This window comes from Cryptomeria japonica, chromosome 8, assembly GCF_030272615.1.
Source record: "Cryptomeria japonica chromosome 8, Sugi_1.0, whole genome shotgun sequence".
Classification (NCBI taxonomy): domain Eukaryota; kingdom Viridiplantae; phylum Streptophyta; class Pinopsida; order Cupressales; family Cupressaceae; genus Cryptomeria; species Cryptomeria japonica.
Genome location: NC_081412.1, coordinates 377,744,200 through 377,772,159, shown reverse-complemented (window position 1 = coordinate 377,772,159; position 27,960 = coordinate 377,744,200).

Below are 27,960 nucleotides of genomic sequence, written 5' to 3'. Positions count from 1 at the left end.
CTCCAATACATAGCATCTGTCAAGGCATCCATAGCATCTCTGTCAACACCGCATGTCATCCTTGTTTGACTGGTACCTGTATCAATCTGAAGCAATCTTACTTGTAGCCTCTATTTTTCTTCATCGGTTTTCTCATATAGGCTTTTGTATGTAGAATTTTCTTGGACCAGAAACTCTATCTGATCTTGGTTCAGTTTAGCAACATCCAAATTTAGTTTTGCAGTTGTTCTAGGGTCAATCTTTCCAACCTGCTGCACCATCAAATGTCCAAAAGCTTCTTCTGTATCAACCAATATAGGTTTTTTATCTTTGGGATAGATAGCCCATTGTAGAAGAGCCTTCTGATCTGGATCATATCTTGATCCTCTAAAGAGTTTATCAATCTCTTTTGGCATCATTTGCTTACTTGGGTCCTGTTTCTTGAGGAATCCATCAAACAACAAGGCAGAGTTCATTTCCCATCCAGAGTATAATAGCACACCAACTTCCTTAAGCAACTGTCTTCCCTTCTCAGGTGTCATTTCTCTCATCACAAGATCCATCTCCTCTTGTACCTTTTGAAGCTGCTACTCTTCTTCACTATTTCTCATTTTATTCCTAATTTGAGATCCTTTATGTTGATAGAGGAATGCGGTGAACTCCTTGGAAGCAATGAAGTCACTATCAACAATGAAATCCTCATGCTCCAGGAATATGATGTCAGCCACTTCTCAGACATTCAGTTGTCCTATTGCCAAGTCTATCAGTGTATCCTCTGCATAGCTAGGGGGTAATCCTCTCGAGGAGTGAATGGAATGATGCTAGATGTGGAAGCATGAGACATATGAGCCAAAGGCTCTGTATTCCTAATAGTATCAATGTAATCCCTAAAAACACGAGGCAGGACTCCCTCAAGTATTTCCAATTCATGCTCCATAAGTTTGTTGGCCAACTCCAAGGGGTCTTAAATCTTTTGTAGCATGTTCTCATCCATTTTCCTTCTAAAAATATTCCATTTATAAGCCTACATTGCTTTCTCAAACTTTATTCACTTCACTCTGGCCTCTTCTCTGCCAATGTTCTTAATGAGGTCATCCGGTAGGTAATATTTATACACTCCATCCTTAAGCTTTTGTGATGACCAGGCTATCCTTATGTATCCTTCAAGATCAAAATTGGGACTTGGATCCCCCATAGCCATGCCATAATAATCCAATTTTGTCTGCAGTAGGCCATAACTCCTTGAATTTTTCACAATAAAATCTGAAAATACTAACAACCCAGGTACAATTGATTGTTTCCCATGGCTTGTCAGATGTTCTGTACTCACTATTGACAGTTGCCTCACAATTTCTAGACAAGCCACTCTGTTAGGGACTGTAAGTGGTAGTAAGTATGGTCTCCCTTTGAACCCGTATACCCTGACTTGTGTGCAGTCTGAAAAACAATACCAATCTCCCCAATTGTGTTCAATTGAGGGATCTTCAACGAAATCTTTTGGTCTTAGGAATCTTTGAACCTTTGGTGCAAGGGCATGATCGCACGAGCACCCCAAAATGCCAATATTGATTATTCACATACCTCTGGTCCCATGAAGAAACCCATAGTTGCACTGGTTTTCTCATCCCAACATTGTCATATGTCCTGACACATAACTCTTCTGGCCATAACCCTTCATCTTGGCCCACATACGATAGCATATGCATAAGTAAGGAATAATGCTTGAAATGAAAATTGATTACATCCCCCTTTAACTTTTCTAACCCATGACTCAAAACCTCAACCAAATAAGTAGAAAAATCAAAGAAGCGGGAGTCCTTAGACTGCAAATCGACACAAATGACCATGGCTGCAATATCCATCAAAGGATGGGATTTTATCCCTAGCACTTGGGCAACACAATAATAGGTATACTTGAAATATGGATGGAAAGAGTTGACATCATAGGGAGCTTTGTCATCCTGACCTAGTGGCACTAAGGACCCTGCATTCCTAGGTCTATGTATAGGGAGTCTCCACATTTTGTAAATGTGCTCTAGGTTAAAATATTCACTTGTTAAATTCTTGAGGTCAATCAATTCTTCAAATCCCCAATCCAACTCAAACACGGTGTCAATAACCTCCTTTGTGATTGCAAGAATTGGCTCACCCATGTAGTTATATATGGTCTTGTTTTTAGGGTCATAATTGTTTTCCAATGCCTTCATGAGCTCCACATTCATGAATACATTAGCCACAACTAGCCTTCCTAAGTTCAATCGCCATAAATTGTTGATAGGTTGAGGGGCAACTCTTTTGTTGTACCCATATATGAATAATTCATACCCTCTCAATTCTGTCCATATGTCTCCAAGATCCTCAAACTGGTCCTCCAGGCCTTCCTCATAAGCTTTAATCTTCTTGGACCTCAAACTGGATAATGGCCATTGGTCAATCAGGTCTTGGGCCAAAGAACACCCTTCCCTTTTTTGTCTTTTAGGTTTTTGTTCTGCAGTGATAGGTTCTTTTCCCTTTCTAGTCTTATTAGTTTTAGATGATGATTCCATTTGAATTTTAAAAAAGAGGTCTGTGTGCAAACAACTTACTTGGAATTACTGAGCTTTATCTGTGAATTCACCCAATTCCCACTTTCAGTTCGTCGCCTGTGAATTCCCTAATGCTGTGTCCTTTGATGTTGATCCACTACTTATGGCGTATTTAATCAATTAGTAATGGCAGTTTGGACAACGGTCACTCGGGCACACGTTTGAATTTAATGGCGATGTGACCTTCCCTGGGATTTGTTTCTAATTTTCATAGCAATCAATAATCATTTCGATGAGGATATGTCTTTCGATCATTTGTTTCTTTAGTCCATCGATCTCTTTGTTTCTATTGACAATACTTTTGTTTTGAATATTACTTCGATCAAGTATTTTTTCCCTTCATCGAAATACTGTATTCGGTCAGTATGGCTGTCTCCTCATCGAAACATATCTGATATCCATTGGGTCTTATGTTGAAGAAACCTTGGGCTTCAATGTCCTTTATTTTTCCATCAAAATACTTCTTTCATCGATATCACTATGCCCTGTCGATGAATGAGTCTATTATCTCACCGAAGATTTTCTTTATTTTCCCTTATCGTTCTTCACCGATAAAGTTACATCAGCAAAACCACGCATATCGAGAACATGCCTTTTAACCTCCTCGAAATCTATATCCTCATCGATATCTTTTATCGATGTAGCTTCCTTTTGTTTGATCGATATTATTCTTTCGATGAAAATGTTCCTTTCGGTGGGTCCTTTTTATGTTGCACCAATAGTATTATTTCCTCGAGAACTTTTCCCGTCGATGAAGACCCTCTCTGCTTTCGATGGATAATAATTTTTTTTTTTTGATAAAAATTATCATTGTCGGAATTATGATGAATACCAAGCTTTCGACCAACGATGTAATCGACGAACATACACCGTTCTCGTTAGTGAAATGTTCTAGAGTCATCACACTTCCGACACAAATGACACAAACATTCGACAAGGATGTTGTACATGTGACGACACTTCATAGTCAGACGGTCGTCGATGTCTTCGAATGGGCCGACGACACAAGTGTCGGATAAACAGCATCACCGTCGGTGCAAAGTTCCAAATCGCCGTCGGCTTTGTGACAAAATCTACCGATTCCGATGACTTCTTTGACTGTCGGCAGAGTCCATTGGATTGTTGTATTTCCGACGGGCATGGCATCATCAACCAATCTGACGCTGAGTTTTTGATGGTTGATTTTGTCGACACTCTGACGAAAATTCATTGCAAATCTGACAAACGGCCCGTTGGAAATCAGCTCCGAATGTACTAGTGAGATTGCCGATTGAGGCAGGTTGTAGAGTGGACCGATAGATCATCGTGGAGAGGCAACCAGAAGCTCTAGTCAGATTGTCAAACCCCTAAGGTAGTTGCAAGTACCTACTGATAGATTGCCGAACCAAATCAAGTGATGGGACTCACTTTTCAATTAACCCCGAGAGTCTGATGCAAGAGCACTGGTGTAGTTCTTACCAGTTGAGTAGTTAGTAGTGGAATTGCTTGGAGATCTTGACATTTCTTCTTGTTTGATAGTTTAACGTTGTAGATTTGGATTTATTCCCTTGAGTTTGTTGTCTTTGTCATGTTCGAGTTTCATGGAATTTGGATTTGATTCCGGTGAGATATCGATTCTGGCATTGGCTCGGTTGATATGTTCGTACCGATCAGTCTTGCAGTGTGTTGAGCGAAGTTGGATTGGGTTGCGGTTGATTTCTATGACTTGAGGATCATTGGTTTATGTTTCTTGATTCTTTTCTAGATGTTCCCAAAATACCACATGATGTTTTATGCATTGAAAGTTGTTCTTAATGATTTGAGCTGACTTGTTATTGTTTACACGTTTCATGAACCAGTTGGTCTTTGGGCCGACTTGATCAAGTTGTTATTATTTGTGGATGCTATAAATAGAAGTTTGTGAATCATTTGAGAGGAAAAAACACAAAAGACATAAGATAGAAGACAACGTTTAGAGAGCGAGCGAAGATGTAGAACCAACGAGATTCTGGTCTAACATGATTGAAGCTGGAAGGGCTGAGGTCCGGATTAGGGTAGAACCAACAAACTATTTCCTTTGGCCAATTTGATGTATAGATGATTTGTGGATCTTATATGTGTGTTGTAAGCATTATTTGTATCATGGACTGTGATCCAGCATGTGGCATATGTAATGCTTCAAACTGTTATATGAATTGTTCATACTGTTTACTGGTTGTGTATTTTGTGTTGTTAGGCATTGTGTTACTGGTTACCAGTATATTTTGCATGGTGTTTGTGTTAAAATGCAAGGATGGGATGTCCTTCATTGGATCTCCTTACCTTGACTGCATCACTAAGACTTTGAGATTGGTTGTAAATGAAATTGCAATCAATTACAAATTGCTTTCAAACTTTGTGTTGATTCAAGGTGTTATGTGACGACATTTTCTAGAGATTGATTGTGAGTTTTGAGGTGCTATACAAGAGAGATTTGAGCTCAATCTTGCAGAATTTGAGCTGCTTATTACCTTTGGAGTTTTAGATTGGTTTTAAGATTTGATACTGTAGACTTTGAGCTGATTGTCACATTTGAAACTATTGTAGGACACTCAATCAAAGGGGTAACTTGCAGACATTGTGCTATTTTTATTTTCTATGTTTGTGCATAAGAGGTGCATCATGTAGTTATACTTTGAGCTACTTCATACCATTCTTAATTACCAAAAAATCATCTAAAAAGGTTGATAAGAGAGTAGATAGTTGAAGATTTTGAGTTTTCTTTTTGTTTTCCCATCCCAGAGAAGCAATGAAGGACTTTGTGCCTTTATGGAAACTTTTCTTCTTTATTTAGTTTACTTCATTAATCATTTTTGCTTTCAGTTGTGTTTCTTTTCTAAAAGAAGAGAAAATAATAGGTGTCTTTTCTGGAAAAAAGAGAACAAGATAGAGTTTCACCCAGATTTAGATTAGGTTTAAAATTAGTGTTTATTTTTGAATTGTTGAAGTAGAATGAAAAGGGGGAGCCTTCCCTAAATTAGGAGAGTATCATACTCACACAATGTGGCTGAAACCACAATTTTGCACATCCCCCAGACATGTAAGATGGCTTCTCATGAAGGTCCCTGGGGGAATGCTTTTGGTCCATTAAATCTGACTCCACCTCTACATGCTCTTCTTGATGGTTCGAGGAAGAACTTTCCCAAGTTATTTGGAGATGGAAGACAACATCCAGATGAGCACATTGCTGCCTTCTATATTTCTTGTGGTGTGCTTGGTGTGGAACATGAAGATGTTTTAGTGAGACTTTTCATTGAGACACTCCAAGGTGCTGCTGCAGATTGGTTCTACAACCTCGTGCCACAGATCATCACAAATTGGCCTACACTCAGAATAAAGTTTGAAGAAAGGTTCAAGCCCATAGAAGATGCTCATGCTTTGTTAGCTCAGTCGACTCAAATGAAAAAGAGTCACATGAGCCCATGCGAGAGTTTGTGGCTAAATTCAACAAGTTGTGTAAAAAATTCCAGAGCTGTTGCTCAACCTACCGCAGAAAATTTGAAGTGCTTCTTCATCAATGCTCAAGTGCCCGAGGTAAGTTTTATGTTGAGAAGGGTTGTTCCAAAAGACCTTGTAGCAGTGCAAACCATAGCAGTTGAGGTTGAAGATGATCTTATCCTTGCGGGTAAGATAAAGATAGAGCCAAATGGATCTAAAGAAATCTCTTCATTGGGATCATGGGCTACCAAGAGAACATATCCCATGGTGCAGAGGTTGGCTAATGAGTTGCTTACCCTTAAAAAGAAAATAGCTCAATGTGTATTCTCTTCCCCTTATGAAGAAGACATTCCAATGAGGCCAAATCCAATTAATACTTCTAGTTACAAAGCTGAAAACTAAGACAAGCTTCCTTCAATACCAGAAAGGCTTTCTCTTGAGGCACCATCAACAAATGCAATAGTGGAGAATTCTAAATATGAACAAAGTGATCTTGCTGGTGTCTTCCAAGAAGAGGTGGAAGTAGACATAGATCGCAACTCTCAGATCTGGTTTATGTAGATCCAGAAAGCTATTGAACAAAAAGAAAAGGCCATGTCGGATACCATGGACAATACCCAACAAGAGGCCGAAGGCCACTTTTCCAAGGTGCTAGTAAAGGAGGAGAATCATATCACGAGATATGAAAATATAAACATGCATGAAGGAGCCATTCAAGTTGAACAAGATGAGAAGAATAAATCTATATTTTAAGGTCATGAACTTGAACACATTATGCATGAAGATAGCAAGGAACTTGATGAAGACCTTTTCACAAACATAATAGAGGAGCTTTGTTCAAGTCATGTTGATGATTCTCTCCAATCAGAAGTTTGTGAACAACATATCGAGGAATGCAATGCAATCATGCTTTCATTTGAATTGCATGAAAATCTTTCCGTTCAACATGAGGTTGTCATGGTTGAAAAACTAGTTGTTCAAGTTGCAACTAATAAGAAGAATTTAGTTTTTGTACGATCAAGAGGATGTCCAATTAGACATCTTTCTTGGTTGGAGGCCAATGAGAGTACAAAGGTGTAGCATCGTAAATTGTACGCACTTGCTAGGGTGGTACAATTTCACACCTAGTTTAGCACCCGCCTTGGCGCATTTTGCATTTTGCATTGCATTTCCCCTTTAGCACTTAATTAATTAAATTAATTAGGTCTAAGGTCCTATTTCATCATCTTCCACATTATAAAGTTGGGCACTTTCATTAAAGTGTGCCCCTTTCATTTTATTCCTCCAATACATCATTTAATCAAAAACCCTAATTAGGTCCTATTTTGAACTTGGGGGCTTGATTTCGGGGGTCAAAACATCTCGAAATCAGCTGTAACTTCGGGATTCTCTCTAAAATCATCATATTTGACGGCCCTGAAAATTTGGTGAAAAGTTGTCGGGACCATGGCGCCCGGAGAGGACCATGGCGCCCGGAGTGCACATGGTCCCGGACATTTTTCCTGAAATTTTATGAGCGCAATCCAATCATAAAATAAAGCTTAACCCCAAGATATTGGCAAGAGATTCAATCTCTAGGTTGGCCAAAAGTTGAAATTAAGACCTAGGGTTTCATATATAAGAGCTCTCTTTCTTCATTTGAAAGGGGGACAAATTTTGGTTTCAAGGACCTTTTATGCAGCGAAAGAGCAGATCTTTGAAGACTTCAAAAACATTCAACAACCATCCATCAAGCATCTATCAATTTCATTCATCCATTTAGGGCTTGGAAGACATTGAAGAGCAATAAGAGATTACCGACTGAAGATTGGCTTGTACCCCTCCCTTGGGGTTGGGTATGATTTCATGTTGTTTTCATGTCTTTGCATAAGCTTCATCATATCATTGGTATTCATGCTTTAGATCACTTTGCATCTTGATTTAGAGCATTTACATTATCATTTACAAGCAATTAGGGTTTACTTTCTAGGTTGCTCTAGTTTGCTTACTTGCATTTTAGGATCTTGCACACACACAAGGTCTGCACACACACTACTTTTACAATACAACTTGGCTATTCGTGGAGGTGGAAATCACCAAAGTGGGGGTTTGACTAAGGAAAAACCCTATATAGCCGCCCACCACACCTTTTCAGATATAAGTGCAGGTTTCGGAATTCGGACGACGCCGCAAGTTGCAGATCCGGAAGAAGCAGACCGAGACGGAACAACACACCAAGTTTCAGAGAAAAAGACCAGGACAGGGGCGTGGGGCGCCCTGGTCCTGCCAGGACAGGGGCGCTGGGCGCCTTGGTCCCTGGGACAGGGGCGCTGGGCGCCCTGGTTCTCCTGACAGACAGCAGTTTTCAGCATTTTTGACAGCTTTCCAGGTTGCAAAACAGCAGTTTCCAGAGCAGTTTCAGTGGCAGAATCAGGACAGTGGTGCCCACGCCCCCGTCCCGAACATTTTCACTCAGATTTTGACTCCGGGTACCCATTTTCATTCTTGTCTTATTCTTGTGTTTATAGCTTTCCATAGTTTAAGTTCAATTCTGCAATCTTGTTATTAGTTCATACTTGCACTTTGGGGTTGGGAATTGAACTTGCATCATTTTATCTATCGTTTGCAACAAAGGAATAGAAATCCTAATAGGTAGCCCGTGGCTCTCTCTTCCACAAAAAGAAGTAGCCAATTGTGTGATACCTCTAGGCTCTTTCGTATTCCACAAGTGTGTGATTGAAAGTGAGATTAGGGCATGTTTGCTTAGTGTCACTTTTTCCCCCACACATTTTGGTGAACCTGACGTGAATTCCAATCTTCTCTAATTCTGATTTATGTTTTCAAATTTGAGTGTTTATGCTATTTCAAATTCAAATTTGTATTTACAAGTTTTAATTTCTTGCAAGATTCAAAAATTTAGAGGAAATTTTTTCAATTCAAAATTGAACTTGTGGATAGCCTAATTGGGATCAATAATTTCAAATCTAAATTGGGAACTCATTTGAATCATAAATTTCATTTTCTAAATCTACATTCTGAGTGCTTGCATTGGTTAAAATTAAACATTTCCTTCTATTTTTCATGTGTTATCATTTGAAAGAGGAAAATTGTTGTCATGATGCATTCATTTCATAGATGTGATAATGGGTTAGCTTCCCTTGTTTCAATTTTTCCTTCTCCTAAAGAACCTCCCCCCATCTATAACAACATTTTAGTGCCTAAAAGAGTTTCTTCCAATCCCTTTGAGACTCTCCCATGCTCTAAGGATGGAGACTTTAAGAGTGACCTTGACAATTCTCCTAAAATGTGCCCTTCCTATTTAGCTATCCTAAAGGAAGGGAATGATATCATAAACACCTTTCTTACTGTTACTTCACCTTCCCTACATGATGCCTCTTTAAGTGAAAAGGTATTGATGGACATTGACTTATTTTCTCCTAAAGTTGGTCCTTCCAATGGGGGCATGTTAGTGCAACAAGAGGTTATGAACACTTCTTTCAAAGATCTCCTTCCTAAGCATGAATCTTTGGAGAAATATGTTCATGTTCCTCCTAAAAAACACTCCCTTCATGAGGATACTTTTGTTCAAGAAGATGACATTATCCCTACATTTCCTAGTGATGGCATTTCCTTTTCCAACAAAATTCCCACTAGAGATGATGAATTATTGATAAATGCTTACCCTTCTCCTAAAGTTTGTCTTACCCATAAGCATCCCTTAGAGAAAGAAGATGAAATAATAAGCAATTTCCTTAATTCTCTCTCCCCTAAAGATCATATTGAACATATTTTGAGGAAAGAGGATGAGTTTAACACATCTATTGATTCTCTCCCTCCTAAGGATGAGGAATTAATAAACAATGTTATCTCCTCTCTCGAAATTGACAATACTTCAAACATTCCTTTCAACAACTTCACTATTTGGGATGAACCATTACAAGAAGGTGTAGATTATTCTCTATCCCATGAGAGAACCCTAGCCAAAGGGGATGAAATCAAGATTGAAAACTCCCTTGATAGTTTCTCACCTTCCTTGAATCTCAATTATTCTCCCTCTAAAAATAAAGCATCTCCCTCTCCTCAACTTGGTTCTACTCATAAGGATACCCTAGTTCAAAGCAAGATGGTTAACATCTCTTTCAAAGATCTCCCTCTCAAAAGTGAGACTTTAGAGAGTAATGTTGATCCTTCTCCTAGAGAGTTTATTCCCCATGTAGATCCTTTGATGATAGAGGATGATATGACCCTTCCTAGTATTACTCTGCGTACTAGAACATCAATGCCTACCCCTTGTCTCTCTCCTAAAATTGATGTAATCCATGATAAGATTTTAGTGCAAGAGAAGACTACCAATAATTCTTCCAACACTTTTGTTCATTCCTCTAAACCATCCTCAATCAATTTGATACATGTGAATGAAACACCTAACAAACCTCTCTTCACTGTCCAAGGTGCTTGTCCTTCTCAAAATTCTCAACCTTTAAATAAGCCTATCTTAGTGGTTCAAGGTGGTTATGATAATGATTCTTTTTGCACTCCTAAGAAACCTATTATTACTGTGCAAGGAGGTTATTCTAAGAGCCCTTATGAGTATGCTAAGCAACTGACTAGAGAGAGTTATAATGCGGTTGCTCATACCTATAACACAAGAAACAATAGGCAACCTAATCCTCCTCCTGTTATCCCAAATTCACTTCCTCCTTCCCAACCTATTCTTCCTCAAGCTCCTCGTATTTCACAAATGCTTAGTAAGGACTATGATCTTATTGAACAACTTAAAACTACCCCTGCTAAGATATCCCTTTGGGATTTGATCCAAACTTCTTCCGCTCATCATGGAATGTTACAAGATGCCTTGAAAGATTTGAATGTTCCTCCACCTAATACATCTAGTAATATAGTGTCTTTGGTTAACTCTGTGATGAATCCTAAAGCTCAAATTGTGTTTACTCAAGATGAGTTGCCTACTAGCGAAATTCAACATCAATATGATCCCTTGATGATTGTGGTTATCATAAATGACACTGCTATAAGACAAACACTGGTAGATAATGGTTCTGGCCTTAATGTGTGTAGCATTAATCTATTGCATAAGATGAATGTGGATACATCCCTTATTGAGCCTGACTCTCATCCCATTCGAGGCTTTGATAATGTGGCTAAGTCTTCATTAGGTATTATCACCTTACCCATCACAGTGGGACCTGTTACTTTGCCTACTCCTATCCATGTTATGTCGGGAAATCTAACATACAACTTGTTATTAGGGAGACCTTGGATTCACAGTATGCAAGCTGTCCCCTCTACATTGCATAGACAAGTTAAATTTATTCATAATAATAAGACATATACCTTAGGTGATACTAATTTTCAAACTTGTTTACAAACATCTACTTCCAAAGGGAGTTCTTCTAAGCCTTCCTCTTCTAGTGATGACTCGTTAAACAAGATACCTATGGATGAATCATCACCCTCTGATAATCAAAATTCTTTGGATGAGTCTGAAGTTCCTGAAGAAGATTCTTCTCAACTTGAATCTACACATGAAAAGGCTTTTGATCCTGAGAAGGTTCTCGCAAAAGACGATTTGGGATCTCTTGATTTCAATCCCACCTTTGTAGGTGAGTATAGGGTTCCTCCTAGAGAGCTTAAAGTTAAAAAGAAGGAAGAAACTAGAGATCAATCAGTCTTACCTAAACCTACGAGCAATAATTTTGTGGCTGCTTCTCAAACTTCTTCTCCTCACACCTCTAATTCTGAAGAATTTGATTCTTTGTCTTATGAAAAACCACCTTTTCTCTCTGAAATGCCTAATCCTTATGGTCGTGGTTTTCATATTTTGGCTAAGAGTGGCTATAGTGGAAAAGGTTGTGGCGCAAATGAACAAGGAATAACATGCATGAATATTCATTTGGACTTGGATATAATCTTTCTAAGCCCACCAAAGCATCTAAAAGACCATCTCTCAATGTGAATGCTATATTTAGTAGTGATGATGATCTCACTTCAACTAAATCATCTTCTACTTCTATCAACTCTCATTCCCCTCATAAGGAAATCTTGGTGATGAACAAATCTCTTTATGACTCCCCTCAAATTTCTAAATCCACTTATGAATCTTTATCTCCTATTTATCATAAAGTCCTTTCCTCCAGGGATAAGGCTCTAATAAATTACACTCATCTCTCTTCTAAGATTTCTCGTAACTTTCCTTCTTCAATTTTTATCATTTTATACATGTTTTTGATCTCACTTATGGTCGAGCATTCAGCATGTCATATTCAAATACCTCATTCAATCTATCATGTCTTTAAATAACATTAATGGCTATTATGTTGCTCATCATTATGTGACATTGGTAGCTCATTTACTGGGGGCTCATTGTCATTCATGATGGTACAATTTCAAGTGCAATCATATTTTTGAAGCAACATAATAGCCTAATTTTTCTATGTTATCTCTTGTTCCTAAGGGGTAATAGTGTGGAAATATTGATCATATTTTCTTTAGAATCCTCTTTTCCTAGATATGGGAGAAGATGTGTATTCTCTTTCTTATCCTACCCACTTCTTGTGAGGAGCATTTTACATACACTAATGTCTTGCTTGCATGAACTCATGTGAGTATGTAGTACATTTTGCTTATGTCTGAATCTCTCCCTAGAAGATTGTGTAAGTCCTTCTCATTGTCCTTATCCTTGGTAGGCAATGATCTTTCCTTATTTTTATCTAAGGATCCACTTTTTCCTATTTCATGGATGGTGTGAACTTTATTACTTGATGTTATTCCTTGTATGCATTTGTTGTTGTTTGTTCAAGGATTCTCTCTTACAAGAGGTGTAAGTCCTTTACTACAACCTCTTTTGCACTTGGTAAAATACATCCATAATGAATTCACTCTCCCAATTGGGTTAAAAAGAGCATCATCCTTCATTAAGAATCACTTTCACCTCGCAAAAGAAGGAAGTATTGCATTCTTATTCTCTTCTTTGTCTTATTCTTGAAGATGTTATATTTGTCTAGGACAATTCCTCTTGGGGATAGGTGTCTTTTGTACAAAGATCTCTTCTCCTCTAAGGATCTCCTTTACACATACTACAAGATATCCCTTTTCAACTATCTTATCCTTGCTTAAAGAGTGCAAAACTCTCTTGCTTGGATCTATGACATTGTTGCATCTTTGGGGTATCTTCTTTTGTGATGAAGGTAGGTATCCTTGTTCTACTTTGCTTATGACATAAACATTACACCTTTTTGAGCAATGGGTCATTCTCGGAACCAGAGCATAGACTCTTAGAGCGAGATGTCTCCATTTTTCTTTTATGCAAGGTGATTATTCTCGGAACCAGAGCACAAACTCTTAGAGCGAGATGTCACACTTTTGTACTATACATATACAGGTTGTAGCATACTCGGGCATAGACTCCTATGAGATGCTTCTAACCTCACTTACACACCCATGCACGAGGTTGAGTGGAACTAGCGGCATAAGGCTATACTTTCTTACTCTCCTCCCTTACATGGATCACCTAGACAAACTCTAGGGGCTAGTTTTCCATGTCCCTTTTTCCATGGATCACCTAGACAAGATCTAGGGGCGAGAAGTCCATGTTTTCTCTCTCACTATTCTTCTCATGGATCACCAATGTGTGTATTCATGCTTTTTCCCTTTCTTTTCTTCCCTTTGCATTTTGTTTCCATTTACATCCTTCATCTTGTGTTAGAGAACTCTTAAATCCTCACACTCTTTGTTGTGTTGGAATTGAGATTTAGTCCTCTTTCTTACCAAATGGTTCTCCATTAGTTTTTGATCTCATATCAAATCTTCTTGTGAGCATTTGTCATCAATATTCTTTAACAATTCGAAGTGGTAAACATGATACCCTGTTTCAACTCACTAAAATTAGCAAGCCGAAACAAGGGGGGGCATATAGCTACCCTCGAATTTTCATCACCTTCCTTAGTAAGCATTAGGTGATTTTGAGATCTAACATGTGGTTTTGTAGGGTGCGGTTCCTAACTGTGTACTGCAGATACCGCTGGGGGCTTCGTTCGACAGACTTATGGATATATCCTTTTTTAAATAATGTTTACTTTTCTGTACTTTAGCTTGCATATGCACGTAGTGTTCATATGACCGCTAAAGTGGGGGCTAAATGTAGCGTCGTAAATTGTACGCACTTGCTAGGGTGGTACAATTTCACACCTAGTTTAGCACCCGACTTGGCGCATTTTGCATTTTGCATTGCATTTCCCCTTTAGCACTTAATTAATTAAATTAATTAGGTCTAAGGTCCTATTTCATCATCTTCCACATTATAAAGTTGGGCCCTTTCATTAAAGTGTGCCCCTTTCATTTTATTCCTCCAATACATCATTTAATCAAAAACCCTAATTAGGTCCTATTTTGAACTTGGGGGCTTGATTTCGGGGGTCAAAACATCTCGAAATCAGCTGTAACTTCGGGATTCTCTCTAAAATCATCATATCTGATGGCCCTAAAAATTTGGTGAAAAGTTGTCGAGACCATGGCGCTCGGAGAGGACCATGGCGCCCAGAGTGCACATGGTCCCGGACATTTTTCCTGAAATTTTAGGAGTGCAATCCAATCATAAAATAAAGCTTAACTCCAAGATATTGGCGGGAGATTCAATCTCTAGGTCGGCCAAAAGTTGAAATTAAGACCTAGGGTTTCATATATAAGAGCTCTCTTTCTTCATTTGAAAGGGGGACAAATTTTGGTTTCAAGGACCTTTTATGCAGCGAAAGAGCAGATCTTTGAAGACTTCAACAACATTTAACAACCATCCATCAAGCATCTATCAATTTCATTCATCCATTTAGGGCTTGGAAGACATTGAAGAGCAATAAGAGATTACCGACTGAAGATTGGCTTGTACCCCTCCCTTGGGGTTGGGTATGATTTCATGTTGTTTTCATGTCTTTGCATAAGCTTCATCATATCATTGGTATTCATGCTTTATATTACTTTGCATCTTGATTTAGAGCATTTACATTATCATTTACAAGCAATTAGGGTTTACTTTCTAGGTTGCTCTAGTTTGCTTACTTGCATTTTAGGATCTTGCACACACACAAGGTCTGCACACACACTACTTTTACAATACAACTTGGCTATTCGTGGAGGTGGAAATCACCAAAGCGGGGGTTTGACTAAGGCAAAACCCTATATAGCCGCCCACCACACCTTTTCAGATATAAGTGCAGGTTTCGGAATTCGGACGACGCCGCAAGTTGCAGATCCGGAAGAAGTAGACCGAGACGGAACAACACACCAAGTTTCAGAGAAAAAGACCAGGACAGGGGCGTGGGGCGCCCTGGTCCTGCCAGGACAGAGGTGCTGGGTGCCCTGGTCCCTAGGACAGGGGCGCTGGGCGCCCTGGTCCTCCTGACAGACAGCAGTTTTCACCATTTTTGACAGCTTTCCAGGTTGCAAAACAGCAGTTTCCAGAGCAGTTTCAGGGGCAGAATCAGGATAGTGGCGCCCATGCCCCCATCCCGAACATTTTCACTCAGATTTTGACTCCGGGTATGCATTTTCATTCTTGTCTTCTTCTTGTGTTTATAGCTTTCCATAGTTTAAGTTCAATTATGCAATCTTGTTATTAGTTCATACTTGCACTTTGGGGTTGGGAATTGAACTTGCATCATTTTATCTATCATTTGCAACAAAGGAATAGAAATCCTAATAGGTAGCCCGTGGCTCTCTCTTCCACAAAAAGAAGTAGCCAATTGTGTGATACCTCTAGGCTCTTTCGTATTCCACAAGTGTGTGATTGAAAGTGAGATTAGGGCATGTTTGCTTAGTGTCACTTTTTCCCCCACACAAAAGGTTTCACTTATTACTAAGCCTTTAGATACACTTGAGGAAGAGGCCACACATGCATTTTTAGCTAAGAAAGAGCAGTCTGGTTTCAAAAATTTACTTTGGAGCAGCAACACATATGATTCATTTAAAGAGGAAGGTGAATTTGTTCATCTTTTCCAAGGAGTGTTGCATCAAGTTCTGGTACACTTGTTCGTGCTTCTATTGGTTATGGTTTCTCATGATCATGCAAGCTACCATAAGCTATTGAAGAAAGGAAATTAGGTTTTTGAGGCAGTGAATGGTTTCATTTGAAAGGTTTACATTTGTGGCTAGTTTAGGATAGGTAGGTTTCCATTTTCGATAAGTGAAGTTGCACAAGTCTGTGTCTTGTTTTCAGCCATATCATCCTCCTTGTCGTCTATGTCTTTCTTGATTGACTCCGTAACCCAATGGATACTAAGGAAATTAAATTTATAAATTCTACTCCCTTCAATCATTCCAACAATCAAAGGAAGTTCCCTAGTCAGAGCCAACTGTTGTCCTCATTTTTGGATTTTTAAAAATGTGACAACCCTCACAATTGTTTTTCTCAAAATGTGTCATTTTTGTTTCCAAGACACATTTTATGAGGTGAAAAATTCACATTTGTTAGTATCAAATCATCAAGGGGTGTGTTCATCATTGTTTTCCAAGTTTTGGTGAGTTTTGGCCTTCATTTTCCTAGCTTTATGTGCAATTTCGGGTTTTAGAGCAGTAACTGCAAGTTGGAGATTTTAGCTCTAAGGAACGCTTTTTGAGGTAAAATTCTTCCTCCTTTTTGAAATGGACTAATCTTTAGTTCATCCTTGATCCATGTTTCAAATTTCATCGTGTTCTAAGTTTGTTTTCTTGGTCTTTTCCTCAAAATCAGGTTTTGTTCTCTGGACTGCGAGTGGGAAATTTTCCTTCTTTTGCAAGTATAGAGATCTTTTTGTTTTTAAGTTGTAAGGGTTTTTTCAAGCAGTTACAACTGAAAGTTTATAAAAGATGTGTAACTTGTAATTTTGTTTTTCTTTTCCATTTCCCTTTTGTCTTTTAAGTTGTTTTATAGGAACTTTTTAGTCAAACTGCAAGTGAATTTAAAAATACAAGTTTATGAAAACTTGTAAGTTCTCTTAAAAGTTCCTACTTTCTTTATTTTAAATTTGTAATAGGAATTTTAAAACCTAATTTCAAGTGTTTAAGTTCTTTTTAGTATTTTATGTGTTTTTGCTCCTCTAAAACCCGATTTTGGAAGATTGAAGGAAAAGTGAGTTTTATTAAAACTTGTAATAGGGTTTTATAACCCGATTGGATCTTTGGCTCCAAGTTTTTGTGCCCATTACTTGTGGTCGGATTTGAGAAACCCGACCACATTTTTTCCCCAAGAAGAAATGAACTTGTGGTGCTTTGTAACTTGAACCCGTTCCTTATTGGATGGGCGCCATGAATGCATGCTAATGTGGGGATTTTCTGCTCCTATTTTGTCATTTTAAGCTCAGCATTTCTTGGCGTTTGACTACATATTCTTCCTTTGTGTGATGCATTTTGCATCCAACCTTCAATGTGACGTGTTTTGCGCCAAATGGGTTTCTTCGTCCAAGCCATTTTTTTTGTGCTTTGGGTTGAATGTAAAACTGTTTTACTTATTGCAAGAACTATCAATGTGGTGACTCTTTTATCTATTTATAGAGCATTTTGGGTCATCCCAAGTTCATTTGTTTTTGTCTAGGGAGTTTGATCAAGCAAGGTTTCAAAAAGATCTTCCCAAATTCATTGGTTCTTTGAATTCAATTTGTAAATTTGTATGATTTTCCCCTCTTGCAAATTTTTCCTATTTACTTGTATTCGGGATTTTGAAACCCGATTACAAGTAACAGTGACAACATTGATCCCCCCCTTGGTAAAAGGAGTTAATATTCTTTTTACAAAGTTACAATGTTGAGTGTTCTACTCAGTCTACTTGCAACCAGAATTTTAAAAGCCGATCGTAGTTACGTCTTCACAAGAGTTTTCCCATTTTCATACTTGTAGTCAGCCTTCCAGAACCCGAAATTGGTCCAAAATGCACTCAAAAACACTTGAAAATGAGTCTTAAAGGTCCAATTACAAGTGCAAACTTGTAGTTATCCATTACACATGAAGTTGCATGTTTGTACTCCATAATTGCAAGTCAATGCTCTTGTTTTTTCACACATGTAATGCAGTCTTCAAAACTCAAAATTGAGCTTTGGCCCCACTTTTATAGTCCCTTTGTCCCACCCATGTCAATCCTGTTTGCACACACGACCTACCAAATAAATAAATTAAGGCATGGGCCTTATTTGGCAAGCATATTCCAAGATTTGAGAAAGAACAACAAGATGACAGAGCCACACAAGGAGATGTATATGTGATATGAATGATTGATAGCATAGAATTCTTTCAAGATAGAGATAGGCTTCTTACTTCAGCCTTGCAAATAACTTTCCTCTTTAAAATACATTACTACCCCAAGAAAGAAGATAAGATTGAAGTTAATTGTCCAAGGACACAAAGATCATTAAGGATGCAAATTCACATTCCCGTTCGAGATGTCTTCACCAATCCTGAATACTTCAAGTTCTAGCATCCTGAAGCAGCATGAAGATCATGATAGACAAAGGATGATGTAGTTAGAGTCATGTCTTTGGACACATAAAATAATTTCAATTATGTATTTATAATTGTGTTTTGACAAGCTACATGTAAAAGCAAGTTTTGTAATTGCAAGTGTTGCTTTCACTTGCACTTTTGTAAAATGTAATTACATGTAAGACAACTACAAGTTGAGTTAGATTAGGACTATAGTTGGAATAAGTCATGGTGGTTGAGATAATTTATCAAGTTAGTTGGGATACTCCCACCTTTTTCTCAAGGCTCCTCTTCTATAAATACTTGAGGGGGTCTATTGTAATGGATATCTTTTTGGCAATGCAACAAAACTCTGCCAGTTTGTATGTACACTCTAAGACTTTGAGCTTAGTTGTGAATCAGATTGCAATCAATTAAAAGAGGCAAATTGCTTTCAAACTTTGTGTTGATTCAAGGTGTTATTTTAAGACATTTTCTGGATATTGATTGTGAGTTTTGAGGTTTTATATAAGAGGGATTCAAGCTCAATCTTGAAGATTTTGAGCTGCTTATTTCGTTTGGAGTTTTAGATTGGTTTTAATATTTGATATTGTAGACTTTGAGTTGCTTGTCACATTTGAAACTATTGTAGGACGCTCTAGCAAAGGGGTTACTTTCAGACTTTGTGCTTCTTTTATTTTCTATGTTTGTGCATAAGAGGTGCATCATGTAGTTAGACTTTGAGTTGCTTCATACTGTGCTTAGTTACCAGAAAATCATCTAAAAAGGTTGATAGGAGAGTAGATAGTTGAAGACTTTGAACTTTCTTTCTTTTTTTCCCGTCTCGGAGAAGCAATAGAGGAATTTGTGTCTTTATGGAAACTTTGTTTCTTTATTTAGTTTACTTCATTAATCATATGTGCTTTCAACTTTGATTCTTTTCTAAAAGAAGAGAAAAGAATAAGTGTCTTTTTTGAAAAAAGAGAACAAGACAGAGTTTCACCTAGATTTAGAATAGATTTAGAGTTAGAGTTTATTTTTGAATTGTTTAAGTAGAAAGCAAAGGGGGAGCCTTCCCTAAAGTAGGAGAGTATCATACTCACACACTGTGGCTGAAAACAAAATTTTGCACATCCCCCAGGTGTACAAAATTTTCAACCAACAAAATGTTTTGGTATAATATGCATAATAAAGCTCTTATAATAATACACATAAATGTGTGTACACCATCATATATGTTTTTGATTAATTAAGCAAGGAAAATTTCCCTAATCCAAAATACAAGAACAATTCAACACATCATAGAGCAAAAATAGATGAAACCAGAAACAACAATAAGCACTTGAATCCAACCAAACGAAACTCCCTTAGTTAATCAAAATAATTAATAGTACTAACCAGAGAACTGAAAATAACAAAGAACATAGTAGCAGAGTACCATCTTAACGTAATGAAAATTTGGTACTTTGGCCTAAAAATCTTAAAACCAAAACTATAAGTCATAAAAAGCCTAAATAAACTATTACCAACTAAACTACTAGCATAAAATAGGCCTAAAATCTTCCACCCAACTCTAAATAAAAACAACATCACTAAGCCTATCTTTGGGGTTAGAGATGAGCCCCTAAGCCTTTGACAACTTTTGCATATTGTTTTTCCATTTATCTTGAGATTAAGTATGATTGTCATCCTCAATCTCCTTTCAATTCCCAACATTCTTCAATTTTTTCTTTAATTTGGATTGGCCTAAGACCAGATCCATAACAAATTTTCTCATGGTTCCATCAATAATAATGGTGAGAGAATTGATAGACTTTTCCAATTGAGTTTTTGACATTCTGAGCTCCCAAGCCTTAGTTTCCACATTTTTGAGTTGTACCTGCATGTTCGTCACTTAAACTTTGAGACTATTTACCAAATTCCCATTATGGTTTCCTTTTGTTGGAAGTATGTGTTGATGTGGTTGTCATTGATGTCAAACTTGTTTCAGAATGACATTGGTCCAAAATGTTTGTGAAGTAGAGATATCTTGCTATGTTGATGTTGTAGGTGTTCATTGTTCTAGAAGTGTTCGGGTCCAGAAAGAGTTATTGGCATTGTTTATTATGGTTATCTTTGTTGGATATAGTTTTTGTATCATGAATATGTTTTTTCTATGGTCCAAAAATATCTTTGTGTTCTTCAGGTGTTATAGCAGTGTTAGATGCTGGTTGTGATATTCTATGTTTGACCTATCCTTAGGTTTGGATATGAGTTGTAGCAGGTTGTTTGATGTGTTATGGATCTCATTATAGTGTGTGAAGATCCAGATTTGAGTTACTTGCATTAGAGAATATGTTTTGACTGTTAATTGCTTATATGTATGAGTATCATGTGGATATGTTGTTGGTTATGTTTTGGTGATTGCAGATCAGTGAATTAATCTTTGGGTGATTTGTTTTGGTCCTTTTTTTCTCCTGGAGTGAATCAACATGTGTATTTTTGGTCCGGAAGGTATATTTTGGTTTAGGCCAACTTGATTCAAGCTTTCATGATATATCTTGTATATAAGGATGTGTATGATTGAGTTATGTAGAGGCAAGGAAGAAAAGTGCGATGAGATGTGGAATGTAGATGCATGATGTGAGGATAATAAATGAGGTTCGGTAAAGTGCAGAGTAGAGTTGTGTTTGAATGATATGCAAGTTGTGTCAAGACTATGACAGATATAGGAGATAGAGTGTTGGCAGTTGAGGTTTGAGTTGTGTGTTTTGATGTTGGTCGCTTGATGTAGAGTTCACGAACAACTTCATGATCAAGAGATCCTTCTTTTCATATCATTTTTGTATCTTTCCCTGAGTGTAGTTAGCTTTAGGTCTTGCAAGCCCTCTTTTGTATCTTGCACCATGAGTAGTTAGCCTTGGTTTGCAAGTTTGGAGTAGTTCACTCTTTTCTTTGTAATTTGATATACATAGTGGATATATATTGTAGGCAGGTGCTCACCGTGGTTTTTCCTTGTTTGGGTTTTCGACGTAGAAAATCTTGTCGTTCATGTGTTGAATTTGTGTTGAAGTTTAATTGTTTATATGTTGCATTTAATTTTTGTTTTGGACTAATTCACCCCCCCTCTCAGTCCTACTTCGGGTTCAACATCTTCCTCATAAGTAACCTGCATTTCCTCATTAGCAACATCTTCCCCTTTATCTTAAAAATTTCCAATGTCTTGCTCTAGGTGCACTTCCTCAACATCTTCATATGGTTCAACAATAACATTATCTTCTTCCATCATAATCTGATTCTTCGTAATTCTTGCTCTAAAAAGTACTCCTTTTCAGACTTCAAATGTTCTTTATCTTTTTTTCCTTAATCCCAACCAAACGTCTCACTCAAGCTAGTGTGTTTGTTGGGAGCACCTTGCAAGTTGTACTCTTCATCATATAATTCTTAATCATGTTCATCAACATCAATAAATTGGCTTTTGGGTTTCAAATATTTAAGGCTCCACTTCCTATCCTTAGGGTTACCTATTTTGCAACAAAAAATTATGCTTATCTAGAGTGAGTTGAGCAATTCAACATCTTCATTAGGCATAGGGGGATTTTTGTTTAATTTTCCTTTTTTTTTACTAGAAGCAGAGGGTTTTTTCAGAGAATGGGGAGTACTCTCAAGCAATTCAATTATAATCGAGCTATAGGGTTTTCTAAGTTTATGGTCAACAAATGATTACCATGTGGACTCTTGGCAAGCTCATGCTTATATAGGGCATACATAACACCTTGATGAAGGGGAGGTAGTGCCCATTATTAATGTTATGACATAGCGAGAAGTGGAAAAAAAAGAACATTAATAAACTCCTTATGCCTAATGTGGTTCATAGTGATACCTATGAACTATGGTATACCTACCCTTTAGAGTAAAGTAATGCATAACATGAAAGCTAACTAGAGGACAAGGGAGAAGGAGATTAGACCTACCATAGTCGTTTTGTTGTCTCTTCTATTTCTTCCTTTCTTCAAATAATTTGTTGACAAAAGTTTTGTTATCTCCAAAGCTTTTCTTCACTACTCATAACCGTTTGTATTTTAGATTAGTCGCTTCCACAATTAATTGAGGGGTCACTTTAAAGTTGGTACTTCCTATGGAGACTTCCCCATTGGACAAGGAATTAGAAAATTTAGAGGAGAGAGTATGATTGTACCCTTGCATATCCTTAAAAAAGGGAACCAAGTTAGCATCCTTGAAAAGATTCCACAAGTCTTCATTCTTATGAAAAGTCTTGGTGTCTCTTGGTTCTGACCTCTTCATAGCTCCACCCATGTCAAATCCTTAGCTCTTTTCATAACAAACCTATTTGAGAACTTTTTGTGAAAATTTATGCAACCAAAAATGGAGATAGCCATTAAATGAAGACAATTTTGCCTTTTTCCATTCACATTTCGAGGAACAATTGATATAGTACATAAAAGATAGCTCTCACACACTTCCCATTTGATGAAATACACAACTTATTTACAAATTTGTCCTTTCCAATTAATGTCATCAATACACCCCTTCTCGACGAGATAAAAAAATAAGAATTCTAATTTTGGTAATTAAAAGATATTTGACAGCCCAATACTTCTTAATATCGCTCATGTCGATATGACACACCATGAGATTCATTAATCTCATGATATTTGAAGTGTGATAATTCTATTTTTTAATCCCCTTCATGAGATAAATAGGTTTACATCACCATCTTACAATCTTGTAGTCTCTCATTATCAAGGATCTCCTTCAACTTTGTAGGACATTGAGAATAATTCACATAGGTCCATTCATTGTACTTTAAGGCCCAATTAGACATCTCATCCGCAACACTACTACATTCTCTAAATACATGTAAGACTTTGGATTGAAGGATAATCCTTAATAAAATATTATTTTCTTCCACCATTTGTTTTATTTCTCAATAAGCCTCAACTTCACCATTTAGGATTGAGATAATAAATTTTGAATTACCTTCTAGGATAATCTTCTGTAGATTCAAAGCTTTTAATCTCTTTAACCCCCACCATGTAGCAACAACTTTAGCTCTATTATTTGAACCCACTCCCAAATTATAGCCATGACTATCAAGTAATCTCCCTTTACTTTCCCTTACAACTCCATTTGTGCTAGAGATACTAAGGTTCCCCTTAGAACAACCATCAAAAATACATTTGACCCAACCGTCTTCAAGGGGATACCATGTGCTCATCTTTATTTTTAGGATTTTTGACCATTTTATTTTAGACAGGTCATCATTTATACCCCATTGTTGTTTGATCATGATGCTCAAGTTTCCTTGTTCTTATCAAATATTGATCTCTCCGCTTTGATTTGAATCTTGGAACAATATTCATGTGTTACAATATTCGCACAATCTCAAAAATTTCAAGTACTTAGCCAATTTTTTTAGCATGTCGAGATTTCACTTTGGTTCTAGAAATCCTTTTGGAGTCTAACAAACCTCTTTTCACTAACTTAAATGCTCATGTTCCTTGTCTTTACATTCTAACGGTCTTTTGTCTTGATGCGGAAAGTCGTGTTGGGCGCACTTGTCTGATACTAAATAAGGAGTTCCAATTTCTTTGTTGGATCTTGACATATAAACTTGAACTAATTTTGTTCTCTCTTTTGATGTTGTCAATTTTTTAAAAGTTCTAAGTCAAGCGTTGAACTCTGACATGGTTTTCGAACCATGTTGGAGCCCAACAATTCAATTGGCACTAGGCACGTGAAATGGTGTCGATAATTGTCAAATAGCCCGACACCCGTCCTCAAAACGAAAGGGAATCAAAAGAAAAAGGGCTTATGCTAAGCGAGAATAAAAGAAAGTTATATATTTGATGGCAAAACCCGATAGACTATTCAAAATGATAGAAAAGTGATATGATAGTGTAAACTGTGGAAGGCAATGTGTATCAATTACATAAGATGGCAGTGGGTGAGCATTTTAATGCGCCAGGATAAGCTTTTTAAATTTCCCTTTTTATTTCTCAAGAGCTTCTACCAAAAGACTCATTATACCAAGAAAAAGGAATACAAGAGAAGACACGAGTGCATTAAGCAAATTAATCTTGCCACCATTGTTGCAGGGAGAGGTAAGTTTTTCAAAACTATTGAGAAGTTGGTCTTGTTTAAGTGAAAGGTTTTTATAATTAAAAATCAAGAAGTGAAGAAGTGATCAAGAATAAAGAAGTTTTAGTTGAATTCTCACCAGAAATTTCATTTAAAAAGGTGAAAACATGAAATTCAAATACCTAGGGTATGAGCGCTTGAACGAGCTCGAGTGTTCTCATCCAAAAATCAAAGATCAATAAATTTGAATGAATTATGGTAGAGAGTAGAAAACCCTAATAGGTACTCAATTACACAAAAACTAGTAGAAAGTGGGTTGCATGAAGCAGCTGCCTTCTCGATCACCATGGAGTGTATAGATTTGGTGTTAGAATGGATTAACAGACATGACCTGAACACTAGAGAAATCAAAACACAAGATAACAAGGTTCTTATAACCCTTGATCAAACCACAACTCAAAATTGTTTCCTGCTCTTGAACATAGCAGAATATGCTCATTGGGATTTCACACTGTCTCAATGTAAATTCAATATGAAGAAGGGTGTCTACAAGAATGTGATTGCAAAGTAATGGTTTGCTATGCCTAGCAAGGGTTAGTCCAAATTGCCAGAAATCATCCACAAATCTTTTTTAAAAGGAGAAATTACAAACATAATTATTTTATTACATTGACACAGAGAAGATAAAGTTTCATTTAACCTAGATGGATGGATGATTTTCTTAATTTAGGTTTTTTGTGTCAGAGAATCATACTTGGATTGGGAGAGCTTGATTAATGAATGTTTGCATTCTATGATAACCCATTTTCAATTGAATAGATTCTTCTATATGTCATCTTACCTGTTTTATGCTCTAGCTTGCACTTGGTATTGGCAAAGTTTGGATTATGTGGAGGAATTTGATTAAAATATTCAAATTTATGATTTTTATCCAAATTTGTAGCTACAAAACAGATGCTAATTTTAGGAGGGTTAATGATGTATTTACAATGGGGATGGTAAGGGAGTTAAAAGGACACCCAGAGTGGAGGATCTTACCTAAAGAACCCACACTGATAAAAGTATATGGTAGTTATTTTCTATAGTTCCCTACCTTCACATACGTAAGGGTAGGAGGCTATGATGGTTTCTCCCTAAAACTGCCCAGGTATGTTGAAGATAAATTTATTTTGATTGAGTTATGTAGACAAATTTGTGAAGTCAATAATAGATGTGGTGAAAGAAGAAACATAGGTATTCAATTTCCCAGTAACCTAGGGACGTATAGCTGCCAGACATAGTCAAATACATTAAATATTTTAGGGGTGATAGGGAAATATAATATGGATACCTATGATGTGCTTAGGCTAAAATTTGATAGTAAGGATTTTGTTAAGAATAATTTTCACTTGGAATTTTCTTTCCATCATGTACCCTTACTGGAGGATTATTGGGAGGATTGCCCAAACGATTTCAAGGTGATAAATAGTGATTGGTCAAGAATCACCTTGAAAGAAATAATAGATTACTAGCTGGAATGGGATGTTGATGGTGTCATTGACAATGAGTCTGACATGATTGAACCTACATATTCTTCTCATATATAGATGTAGGCTCTAGACCCTATTAACTGGAATCAACCTAAGGAAGAGGATATGGATAGAAAATTGTAATAATATTAAAAATAACTCAATCTTGGGTGGCTAAAAAGAAAGATGAGGTCTTGAAAATCACCCCAATAAAGAAAAATTAATTGATGGGGCAAAGTAGCACTGATAATGTGAACCCTCCTTCCATAGCTCCACTTACACAAACAACACCCCTAACCAACATAGGAGGAAATAGAGGCGAGGAGCCACCAAAGAAGAAGCACACTCCCAAGAAGACATGTGGAAATCACTCATCATCAAAGATTGGAATAGAAGAACAAGAGAAAAAGAAAGTAGAAGGGAAGAAAGCAGAAGAGCCTAAAAAGGATGGAGATAAAGGAAAAGAGATTGTTGGAGAAACAAACCCAATGGGTGTCATTGGCGGTAAGCCTAAGTCTCCTTTTCCTTTTGATTTACAAAATATAAATAAAACCACTCCTATTAAGATTTCTCTTTTTCTTAGCCTTGATGACATTCAGAGTGCCACTTAAACTTTGTCCTCTCCTACATGGATAGAAGTATTATTGTCCAAAAAGAGAAAAAGCGAGTCCATTAGAGAACCACCCAAGGATAATGTTTCATAGCTTCTCTAGTCTCCCCCTTTTACTAAAAAAAAGAAACTTAAGATCACTTTACGTCTAGTTGAGGATGAAAACTTTGATCATATTTTCTTAGAGATTACTCATCCTACGTCCCAAAAATATTTAAGTCAAGCTACTGTAACAAAGTATAATATCACTCTTATTGATATGGGACCTGCAAGTAGGGATGGAAATCTGCACAATTTGCATATCACAACCACCAAAGTAATGGAGAGAATAGAAAAGAACAAGTTGGACAAGAAGGGTCTAAAAGCATTGGTTGAGGCATTGTCTGGATGCTTAAAGTCACTATTGAACCCATCATCACAAGAATCTAGCTCTTTAGAAGCAATATTAGATCAAAAATTGGATACCAATAAAAAGTTAGTGGCAAAATTATAAACAAATAGCCATTTTTTCCAAATATCACAGGAATGGATATGAAAAGTGAAGGATAAGGGCATTCCATTCATTGATAACTTGAGAAAATATTATAATGAGCTTGTGCTAGGACGGAAGAGTGTGGCTACTGAAATAATCAATGCAAATGGAAGAGTCGTCACACTTCCAGGCCATCAAGGAACTTCAAGAAATTATTGAGATGGGTTTTGACTTGGTCGTTACCGAAAAATAATCCCAACCAAGGATACACCTTACAACACATGGGTTGAGAGACTGGAGTGGAAATGTAACTGATGCTCTGCAAAAACGATTAGAAAATATGACTTGATGGCAACACACACAAGAACACAAGAAGCAAATGTTAGTGTTAGCAACCAAAAATTATTCTAAACAGGCATATCAAGAGAGATATTGAGCATGAAATAAAAAGCATACAAACATAGAATAAATAAACTATGCTCCTCCAAATGCTAACTAAGATGCTCATAGTTGCTCCTCCCTTGTTCCTCTCCTAACCAAGTTTCCAAATGACTGTAGCTCTCAGAAGCTTTTTGTACTATGGATGTCTTATGGAGATTCAAGATTGAAAAATGTTTTAGAACATGCTATGCAAGTGTAAAAACAAGCTAAATATGAGATATTATGAAATGAACTAAGATTAATTTTAGTCCAAAATGACAATATGAGTGATTATGCTGAAATGCTCTCTAAAATTAACTATAGGTTAAATGAATACAAGTTTTTAGGATTTGGATTATGAAGAAATGAGCTCTATTTATAGGTAAAATGGAGCAATGGATGGTTGAGATTGAGTAATCTCAACAAGGGTTA